Source organism: Dipodomys ordii, unplaced genomic scaffold (assembly GCF_000151885.1).
Source record: "Dipodomys ordii isolate 6190 unplaced genomic scaffold, Dord_2.0 Scaffold259, whole genome shotgun sequence".
Classification (NCBI taxonomy): Eukaryota; Metazoa; Chordata; class Mammalia; order Rodentia; family Heteromyidae; genus Dipodomys; species Dipodomys ordii.
The window spans coordinates 111,499-121,688 of NW_012267475.1; positions in this window are offsets into that span (position 1 = coordinate 111,499).

Below are 10,190 nucleotides of genomic sequence, written 5' to 3' on the forward strand. Positions count from 1 at the left end.
AAAATGAGCTTTACAACTTTGGTGGGGGGAAGATTGGGGGGGCAGGGGGAGGATGGGAAGGGATGGGAAGGGGAAACAAAGGATGAGGCTACAATGCTTGATAAGACATGTACTCATTATCTTGCCCATGTAATTTTAACCCCTCTTTACAGTATTTTCACAAAAAAAAAAAAAGACAGGGAGAAAGAGACAGAGACAGAACAAACACATGAATATAACACAAAGAATAACAAAAGAAAAACGAGCAGTATACACAAGGTGCCAGTTAAACTCATAAAGTATTATTCAGCAGGAGAAAACACAGTGCAAAGAAAGCACCAACTGTTTACCTTCCATGATATTCAAAGTGAAAACCATAAGACCTTGTCTAAGATCGCAGTGATAGGTAGATATGGGACCTATAAATTCTTTGCCACTTGAGAAAACAATTTCGGTTTTGGAAATATGTGCTAAGGAAATCATTTAATCAACTTCAAAGTGTCAGAGCATCATTATTTACAACTAAAAAAGCTATATTTTAAAGATAAATTTATAATGACATTTTGTTTTAATATTGTCATGTGATTTTGAATGGTTTTTCGATATTTTTGTCAGTCATTGGGTTTGAACTTAGGGCCTGGATGTCTCTGATCTCCTTTATATCAAGTACATCACTATACTGCTTTGAGCCATAGGCTTATATCTGGCCTTTTTTGCGGGGGGGGGATGAGTAATTGGAGATAAAATGATTCCAGACTTTCCTACTTAGGCTGGCTTTGAATAAGGGTCCTGGGATCTCAGGGTGATGAGCAGGTAAAAATCCAGCTGTGAGCCATCAGTACTCAGCTTCCTGACTATTGGTAAAATAGAATGAAAAACTTAAATATAATATGCTCACCAAGACTTCATTTATACCTAAAAGAAAAAGGTATTGGTAGATGAGTCTGCAGAAAAATGACTGACAATTGAGATGAGCATGAGGAAGGAGACAAAAACTGATTTTCATTTCCTCCTTTGCTGAAGTGCTTCTTAAGCTCTCTCTCAAATGTCCTCTTTGGAAGACAGATGTACCATGTAAGGCTCTTTCAAAGGACCCTTCCAAGACTCCCCAGAGCTGAGCTGACAGAAGAAATCCTCTGTATTGGTCCTCCTGGAGCCACCTCCTCTCCTGCCTCCTTCATCCCACTCACCTCAACTCTCCACATGAAAGCTCCAGCCACGCCTACCTCTCCCTGTAGTTGGCTCCAGTATGGGTCCCTCCTAGGCTTTCCTGCCACTGTTCTTCTCAGCCCTCAGACAAGAGTGCCCTTCTCACGACACAGATGGCCCAGCAGCCCCTTCCTTGGAGGAGAGCTCTCTACTTTATGTCTCTCAGGATTCTGTACAGATTTCTGTCCTAGGCCCAACAATTATCACTACCTGCTCAGATGAGATCCAGACCAGAGATGAGATCCTGACTCCAGGTTGGTATGTGTGCTTCCAGAGGCTCTGCACAGTCTTTGTAGTAAACATCTAAAGAGGCTTGTTGATAGGATGCTGAAGAACAGTCAAGAACAGTTATCCTCAGCATGCATTTTATTTTCAAGGCACTGCACTCCATATTGTTGAAAGTAAAAATCATCTGGGACCAAATAAAATTGTGGAGATGTTTGTCTTGAAGGAAAAACTCCACTCTTGGTCAGTAAATTCACTGGTAGCCAAAATTAAAGACTTCCACAGGAAATGCAAGCATCCACTGACATCACATGGGTGCAGCTCTTCTTTCACAGAAGGGCACCACGTTGCTAAGACTCAGAGCAAGGAGGCTGTCAGTGTGCAATCCTCTCACATGGATGGAGGAGCCAGCTTCCATCTGTCCTTCCAGGAGAAAGGGATCTGACAGCTCAGTCCCTTTGGTGAGCAAGTGCACATAATATGCTTTAGCTCATAGCATTTTTCCTGGAGACAAAAAGACTAAACAGTTGGCTCTGTTCAGTGTTGAGTTGGGGATCTGGAGAAATGACTGCCCCCTTATTTGCTTCTTTACCACAATCTGGGAGGTAACTGTAGTTAAACTCCAGGGCAGACTGACAATCTAGGCTGAAAAGCTGACTTGGGCTGGAAAGGAACAGCAATGGCTTTGGCCCACTGACACCCAGTGCAAGGTTTCTGCACTTGCCATGGGAAGTGACTACAGTCATGATGGTCCCCTCCCCCTCACATTCATGACAACCAGAGGCATATTGCAGCAGCCAGGTCTGGAGAAGATATGCCACCCACCCCTTACACTGACAGAGCAGACGACTGCCAATAGCCTTTCTGGGCAACAGGAGAATCTGCCACCCAGGGAACTCACACCCAGTCTTTCTCTTAACTCAGCTGTAGAGCCGGGACACATTCCACAAATAAACCTCCTCTGGAATTGAATGGTGTGCACAGATGCTGAGTTCCCATAAGCTTCAACACTTAAATGCATTCAGGGAACAAATTACCCTCAGATAGAGACATACTTACTGTGATTTCCAGGGCAGATGGACAGGGTTCTCATCCCATCCAGAGTCAGGACAGTAAGTAGATTTCATGACAATGACCATGAAACCTCCTGTAGACCTTAGACAGTCATTTGTTCTTCTCAGAAGAACAAAAACCTTTCTCTCCTGAGGTTTCATGGTCATTGGCTTTAATTCTCATTAACTTCACATGATAATTACCAGGGATATGAGTGGAAAGAACAAGATTTCAGATAGCCATGACCAAACCTAAAGTCAAATTATAGTCACAACACAGCACCAGGCATGGGGTATAATAACTGAGTTGTCTTCACTGTTCTCAAACCTCCTGAGATCCACTTCCAGGAACAAAATAATGCATGGAGGATGCTTTCTGTCACTTTAGGAAAACAGCAATAGACGACATCAAAATGCCTCACAATAGATGTTTCTGGTTCATATTGAGTTTTTTCTAAAATTAGATTGAGCTTTACATGGAATTCAATTCACTTTCACTGATTGTGCTTTTATCCAATTTATTGTTCACTGTTTCACAAATGGAATATTATTAATGTTTAAAGGTATTTAAGTAATAGTCATGAAATTGAATACTTTAATTTTTATCCAAGTGTTCAGGATTTTTACAGACAACACATTCTTAATCCATTTTATATGTTGCTCATTCCTGCTGGAAATTTCAAGAATACCAAGCTAAAAATTCAGTGCAAGTCAAATTTTCTAATGTTTATCTTTGAAGCTGAATGAAGTTTTCATAATTACTTCGATAGATCTTTTTGTATATTTTTTATTGTAAAGATACTGAACAGAGGGGCTACAGTTACATGAGTAAATAATGAGTACATTTCCTATCCAGCATTGTTACCCCTCCTTTGTTTTTCCCCTACCATCCCTTCCCTCCCTACCTCCCCAACTCCTCCCTTCCCCCACCAAAGTTGTAAAGTTCATTTTCAACATAGTGTCTTGTATATCTCATTGTTACAATGGGTCAACCTGTATCCTTATTTCAGAATTTTATTTCCCTTCCCTTTCCCAAATTAGAAAAATGTATATACAAGAGATACATCTTTTCATTGCAGTTTCACAAGTGAATTTATGACCTACCATAGCCAGACAGACTGAATATGCAAAAACAACAGTCAAGTCCTAAGCTTTTGGATTTCAGTACGCAGCTCTTTGCTGTGTAATTTCTCAGTCATCTTTCTGCATTATACTCAGTGTCCAAGAACAGCCAAGAAAAATAAGTGTCAACCAGGATTTTTTATGATTATTTTTATGGTTGGAACATGCAACAAAACAGTAAACTCTCAGCTCTTTTGGGCACACCATTTGCTCTATGATTTCATTTATTTTATGAACAGTAATAATACTTAGGAAAAGGAATTCCAATGTTACTGGCTCCAGGTTCACAAAACCTGACATGTTTTTGGACAAATCTAGTAGATAGTTATGACCAGATTTTACTCATTTCATGCATTACCCTTAGCACATTCACAATTACCTTCTAAACCATTTTCACCTTTATGGAGTTATCATATGCAAGTACAGTCTTGTTCTCTCTGTCAACCACAGTTGAGGTTGGAAACACCAGCACAATGGGTGTAGAATCTGCATCATTTTCCATCTAGACAAATGAAGGTTTTTGTCCGCTATTTAAGTCAATCATGGAAGGAATTCTTGACTCATTTTAGCCAGTTTTGTCCTACTCTGTGGGAGGCCCTAGGGAGGATTTTACAGCGGCTGCTCTAAGTGGACCCTGAAGGAGCAATTAAATTACATCCCTCTACAGGGGACTTGGCTGTCCTTAGTGCTGGCCCCAAGACCAGTTCAGGCTGAACCCCAAACAGGGGACACAAGGTGCAAGCCCCAGCAGTAGTAGAGGACTCACCCTTGTGGTACAAAGTGTTTGTATGAAACTCCTACACCCAATATGGGACTCAAAAGTAAAAAGCTTAAAGGTGTTCCCTAAACAAGAGAGTTTGCACATATCCCAAGGCTTACTCAATGTAGTGCTTTAGTTCTTAGAAGAAGAATGTGAGAGAAAGAAGTATATGCATGGGAATGGGTGAAGTTAACATCATGGCTATTTGCAGATCATATAATTCTTTTCTATATGTTTTTCATTGTAAAAATACTGTTCAGAGGGGTTACAGTTACATGAGTACATTTCCTATCCAGCATTGTTACCTCCTATTTGTTTTTCCCCTACAGTCCTCCCTCCCCACCACCCAGGTTGTAAAGTTCATTTTCAACATAGTGTCTTGTACATCTCATTGTTACAATGGGTCAACCTGTATCCTTATTTCACCATTTTGTTATTTCCTTTCCCTTCCCCAAATCAGAAAAATGTATATACAAGGTGCAGGCACTGACATCAAATACAGTGAAAACGGGTTATACCATGGGGGAAAAACATACAAGAGAAACAAAAAAAAATCACATAGTGCATTTTAAATACATTAAAAACAATAGCAAGAAAGAAAAAAACACTTGTGTCCCTATCTTGGGGATCATTTCGCTTAGCATCATCTTATATGGTCATATTTACATAGCTTTTGAACTTTTCTGCTTGCCCTAGACACATAGTAGCTATTGAAAATAAGGGAACCCATGGGACCTATGTTTCTTTGAGCCTGGCTTACTTCACTTAATATAATTTTTTCCAAGTCTTTACATTTCCTAACAAATGGGGCAATGTCTTTCTTTCTGATAGAGGCATAGAATTCCATTGTATAAATATACCACATTTTCTTGATCCAATCATCTACTGAGGGGCATCTGGGTTGGTTCCATATCTTAGCTATGGTAAATAATGCTGCGATAAACACAGTTATGCTGGTAGCTTTAGTATGACCTTGTTTGTGATCACTTGGGTAAATGCTTAAAAGCAGAATTGCTGGGTCATAGGGGAACTCTATGTGAAGTCTTTTGAGGAACCTCCATACTATTTTCCAAAGTGGTTAAACAAGTTTACACTCCCACCAACAATGCAGTAAGGTTCCCTTTTGGCCACATCCCCTCCAGAATCTGTTGTGATTAGATTTCTTGATTAAATCCATTCTAACTGGGGTGAGGTGGTATCTCAATGTTGTTTGATTTGCATTTTTTATGGATAGAAAAGTTGAGCATTTCTTCCTATGTCTATTGGCCATTCTTGTTTCTTCTTCAGAGAAGTTTCTCTTTAAGTCTTTAACCCACTTATTTATTGGGCAGTTGTTTCTTTGAGGATTTGTTGTTGGGGAATTTAGTTTTATGAATTTAGTTTTATGTGAGACCCTTGTCCATTGTATGGCTAGTGAAGAGTTGCAGATCATATAGTTCTATATTGAAAAGACCATAAAGCCTCTGTCAGAAAAGTTGTAGATGATCAGTTTTGGAAGCATAGTAGGATTGCAAATCAGCACTTCAACCACAGCCAGACACTGGTGGCTCACGCCTGTAATTCTAGCTACTCTGGAGGCTGACATCTAAGGACTGTGATTCAAAGCCATCCCAGGCAGGATAGTCCGTGAGACTCTTTTTTTTTTAAAGTTTTATTGTGAAAATATCATACAGAGGAGTTACAATTACATGAGCAAGGTAATGAGTACATTTCTTATCAAGCATTGTTACCTCCTCCTTTGTTTTTCCCCTACAATCCCTGCCCTCCCATCTCCACAACTATACTCCCCTCCCCCCATCCGTGAGACTCCTATCTCCAATTAACCACCAGAAAACTGGAAGTGGCACTGTGGCTCCAGTGGTAGAGTGCTAGCCTTGAGCTAAAATACTCAGAGACAGCGCCCAGGCCCAGAGTTCAAACCCATGACCAACAAAAATAAATAAATAAATACACAAACATATTTTATATATATATATAGAGAGAGAGTAAATACCAACCACAAACATGCGGGAAATGAGAACAAGAAATTGATCCCATTCACTAATAAAACTAGGAGTAAACTCAACCAGGCATATAAAAGATCTCTATAACGAAAATTACAAAACAGAAAAAATTGAAGACACTGAGGGTGGAAAGACAACCCTCCATCACAGAGAAGCAGAATTAATATGAAAATGAGTATATTACTGAAAGCTATGTACAGATTCAGTGCAATGCTCATCAGCATTCCAATGGTATTCTTCACAGAAACAGAAATGTTTATCCTAAAATTCTTTTTCTTTTTCTTTTTCTTTTTTTTTTCAGTCGTGGGGCTTGAGCTCTGGGCCTGGGCGCTGTCCCTCAGCTTTTCAGCTTAAGGCGAGCACTCTGCCAATTGAGCCACAGTGCCAATTCCGATTTTCTAAGTGGTTTATTGGAGATGAGAGTCTCATGGAGTTTCCTGCCTGGGCTGTCTTTGAACCACAATCCTGAATGTGGCTGGCCAGTTTTTCCAGCACCAGTAATTGAAGAGGCTGTGCTTCTTCCACTGTATGTCTTTGGCTCCTTTATCAAATATCAGCTGACTATAAGCGTTTGGTTTTATTTCTGGATCTTTTATTCTGTTCCATTGGTCTTCAGGTCTGTTTTTGTGCCAGTACCAAGCTGTCTTTGTTATTATGGCTCTATAGTAAAATTTGAAGTCCAGCATCTTGATCTCTCCCGTGTTGTCTTTTTTGCCTAGAATTGTTTTGGCTATTCTAGGTCTTTTGTTTGTCCATATGTATTTTTGGACTGTTTTCTGTATTTCAGTAATGAATGTCATTGGTATTTTAATAAGAATTGCGTTGAATTTGTATATCAATTTTGGCAGTATGGACATTTTCACTATATTAAGTCTGCCTATACAAGAACATGGAAGGTCTTTCCATATCCTGGTATCTTCTATAATTTCTCTCTTTATGTTTTTATAGTTTTCATTAAATAATTCTTTTACATCTTTGGTTAATTCCTAAATATTTTAATTTTTTGAGGTTATTGTGAATGGGGTTGTTTCCTCAATTTCCCTTTCTGCTTGTACATTGTTTGTGAACAGAAAGGCTACTGATTTTTATGGGTTATTTTTGTATCCTGCTACTTTGCCAAAGTGGTTTAAGGGTTTGGGGCTGGAGCTTTTGGGATCATGGAGGTAGAATATCATGTCATCTGCAAAAAGGGATAGTTTAACTTATTCCTTCCCTATGCAGATCCCTCTAATGTTTCTTTCTTGCCTTATTGCTCTGGCTAAGGATTCTTGAAGAGGAGTGGTGAGAGTGGGCATCCCTGCCTTGTTCTTGATTTTAGGAGAATTGGTTGTCGTTTTCCCCATTAAGTATAATATTGGCTATTGGTCTGTTGTATATGGCTCTAATTGTTTTAAGGAATGTTCCTTCTATTCTTATTTTCTCCAGAGCTTTTAACATGAATGAATGTTGTATTTTATCAAAAGCCTTTTCCACATCAATGGAGATAACCATGTGGTTCTTGACCTTGGTTCTGTTGATGTGACGGATTACATTTATTGATTTATGTACATGAAACCATCCCTGCAACTCTTGGATGAAGCCTACTTGGTCCTAATGTATGATTTTTTAATGTGTTTCTAGATTCTGTTGGCTAGAATTTTGTTAAGGATCTTTGCATCTGTGTTCAACAAGGAGATTGATCTGTAGTTCTCTTTTTTGTTATGTCTTTGCTTGGTTTGGGGATAAGTGTGATATTGGCATCGTAGAATGAGTTTGGGATAGCTCCCTCAGTTTCTGTTTCTCAGAAGAATCTGAGGACTATGGGTATTAGTTCCTTTTTAAAGGTCTTATAGAATTCTGTAGTGAATCCATCTGGTCCTGGGCTTTTCCTTGTTGGAAGACTTGATTGCTTCCTCTATCTCATTTTAAGATATTGGCTTATTTAATTGATTTATTTCTTCATGGTTGTTTGGGCAATTTGTATTTCTCTAAAAATACATCCATTTCTGCTAGGTTTTCTCCATAGTGAGTATAGAGTCTGGAAATAATTCTTTATAATTGTTTGGATATCTTGGATATTTGTTGTAATTTTTCCCATGGCATCCCTGATCTTATTGATTTGGGTTTCCTCTCTTCTTTTTTTAGTTAATCTTGCCAAAGGTCCATCAATTTTATTTTTTTCAAAGAAACAACTTTTTGTTTTATTAATTTTATTTATAGTTTTCTTAGTTTCTATCTCATTAATTTCAGCTCTTATTTTGGTTACCTGGCTCTGTCTAGTAACTTTAGGTTCAATTTTTCATGCTTTTCTAACAGTTTTAGTTGCAACATGAGATTATTTACTTGGTCTGTCTCTATTTTCTTGATGTGTATACTGAGGGCAATAAATTTGCCCCTCAGGACTGTTTTTGCTATGTCCCACAGGTTTCTTTGTGATGTGTATTCATTTGCATTGAATTGAAGGAACTTTTTAATTTCTTCTTTAATTTCTTCTTTACCCAGGTGTTGCTCAGAAGTGTGCTTTCAATTTCCATTTGAGTAATTTCTATGGTATGCTTTGTTATTGAGAACTAGCTTGATTCCACTGTGGTTGGATAGGATACAGGGAATTATGTCAATTCTCTTGTATTTGCTTAAATTCCTTGTACGAACTATGATATGGTCTATTTTGGAGAAAGTTCCATGAGCTGCTGAGAAGAACGTGTACTGTGTTGTTTTAGGGTGGAAAACTCAGTAGATGTCAATTAGTTCCACTTGAAATATGGCCTCACTTAATTTGGTGGCTTCTTTGCTAATCCTATGGTTGGTAGACCTGTCCTTTGGTGAGAATGGGGTATTAAAGTCAACTAGTATTAAAGTATTTGGATCTATTTTATTCTGTAAGTTTGAGAGTATTTGCTTAACATATTTGGGTGAACGAATGTTTGTGGAATATAAATTGATAATGGTAATATCCTCTTCTTGGGTTGTTCCCTGTATTAATATGTAGTGTCCTTCTTTATCTTTTTGTATTGATTTTAATGAAAAGTTTATTTTGTCAGATATGAGGATAGCTACTCATGCTTTCTTTTTTTTTGTTTTTTGTTGGTTTGTGGGGCTTGAACTCTGGGCCTGAGTGCTGTCCCTCAGCTCTTTAGCTCAAGGTGAGCACTCTACCACTTGAGCTACATCGCCACTTCCAGTTTTCTAGTGGTTTATTGGAGATAAGAATTTCATGGACTTTCTTACCTGGGCTGGCTTTGAACCACGATCCTCAGATCTCAGCCTCCTGAGTAGCTAGGATTACAGGCGTGAGCCACCAGTGCCCGGCTTACTCGTGCTTTCTTGCTGGAAGCATTTGCATGGTAGGTCTTTCTCCAACCCTTCACTCAGAGTTTGTTTTTATGTTTGGCTGTGAGGTGGGTCTCCAGAAGGCAACAGAGGGATGGGTCCTGTTTTCTGATCCAATCTGGAGTTCTTTTTCTTTGGGTTGGTGAAATGAGCCAATTATTATTTGTGGTTATAAAAGAGAGATGCATTGTGTTTCCTATCAATTTCCTGCTTTCTTAAGTAAAAATATGCAACTTTTAAAAGGCTAAGTGCTATTTTTGTAACTTTCATTAAAATATTTCAAAACTCTCTGTATGTCTAATAAGATTATTACATATTTTCCCCTACAGTACTTTGAAAATAAGGAGTTTGGTATCACTACTACTTCATAACAGTAACCATTTGGCATTAATTATTATTGTTAATAATCTTATTAGTGTGTAGCAGCATAATCTTCCCTTCATATCATCTTTATTTATAGTTATTGTAAAAGTAATTTACACAGAGGTTGCAGTTATATAAGTCAGGTGAATAATAAGTTTCTTTTGAACA